We start from the raw sequence: 1,431 nt of genomic DNA on the forward strand, positions 1-1,431 counted from the left end.
TTAGGAGTGTTTACCAGTGCAATCTGTTGGGGCACCACGCCCTGGTCCCAAAGTCCACTTTCAGCGTTCCCTGGAGACCTCGCCACTCCATTCCCTTGCTGTTCTGTTGCACCCCCTTAGTGTTTTGACTCAGTGTGGTGGGATCAGATTGGGTGCAATTTCCACACTGTGTCTCTGGTGTGGTCCCCTGTTGGGCTATGGATCAGTGAGGAGCGTCATGTCTCATAGTGGGGCTGGCCATGTGGTCTTCTCTATGGACTGGCTGCTCTAATTGGGAACATCGTCCTGGTGGGCAAGAATATGCTCCACTCTCTCCTCCTCCCCCTTCATCTGCTCCCATGTGCTCTGATCAGATATGTCCCTCTCCCAGAGCTGCAGATTCAATGACATCTTTTGAAATACATTCTTCTGGGGGGAGGGGCAGGTGTCCACTTAGTATTTGGGATTGAGGCCGGCCCCTCAGACCTCTCCACTGGTTTCCTACTCCATGCTGGCATGTTGCATTCACATCTTTGAACACTGGCGTGAATCTGGTCCCTCTTTACCTGTGGAGATATAAACAATACCCTCCCCTTGTGTGGGTTAGTGCCCTCAGCCCCCGCTACCCATTTCTTTATTATTATTATTATTTTTTCTTTCCCCTCCTTCTTTTTAGTTGTCTATCATGTGTATCCCTCCATAATACCTGATCATCACTCCAGGAATATTTGTATACAGTAGCTTTTTCCCTAAGCCCCTTTCACATTTTTTTTAAAGCTTACCTCAGTGGACTCATGTTGTATTTGTCCTTTTGTGCCTGGTTTACTTCGCATAGCATGATTTCCTCCAGTTCTTCCCATATGACAATGTGCTTCATAAGTTCATCACTGCTTTTTAGCGATGCAGAGAACTCCATTGTATGTGTATACTACAGTTTTTTAATCCAATCCTCAGTTAATGGAAATTTGGGCTGCTTCCAACTCCTTGCAATTGTGAACTGTGCCACAATGAACATTGGAGCATAGATGTCTGGCCTTGGTTTGTTTCTTGCCTCTTCTGGGTATATGCCAAGGAGGGGGATTGGTGGGTCATATGGTAACTTGTTTTCCATCTGTTTTAGATATCGCCAGAAAGATTTCCATAGTGGTCTTACATACTTACAAGTCCACTAGAAATCCATGAGAGTTACTGTCTCCTCAGAGCCCCTCCAACACATGTTGCTTTCTGGTTTTTTGAATTGGACTACCTTTAAGTGTGTTAGGTGGTACCTCATTGTTGTTTTCATTTGCATTCCTCCTATGGCTAAAATTCGGGAACATTTTCTCATATGCTTGTTGACCATTCGAATTTTTGCCCCTGTGAAACTTCTGTTCATGTCCTTTGCCCACCTCTCAAGTGGGCAATTAGTTTTTTTCTTTTTGGAAGCTAGCAGAGTATTGTAGATTTTAGTAA

This window comes from Echinops telfairi, unplaced genomic scaffold, assembly GCF_000313985.2.
Source record: "Echinops telfairi isolate 266 unplaced genomic scaffold, ASM31398v2 ScPeMD7_7453;HRSCAF=8491, whole genome shotgun sequence".
NCBI lineage: Eukaryota > Metazoa > Chordata > Mammalia > Afrosoricida > Tenrecidae > Echinops > Echinops telfairi.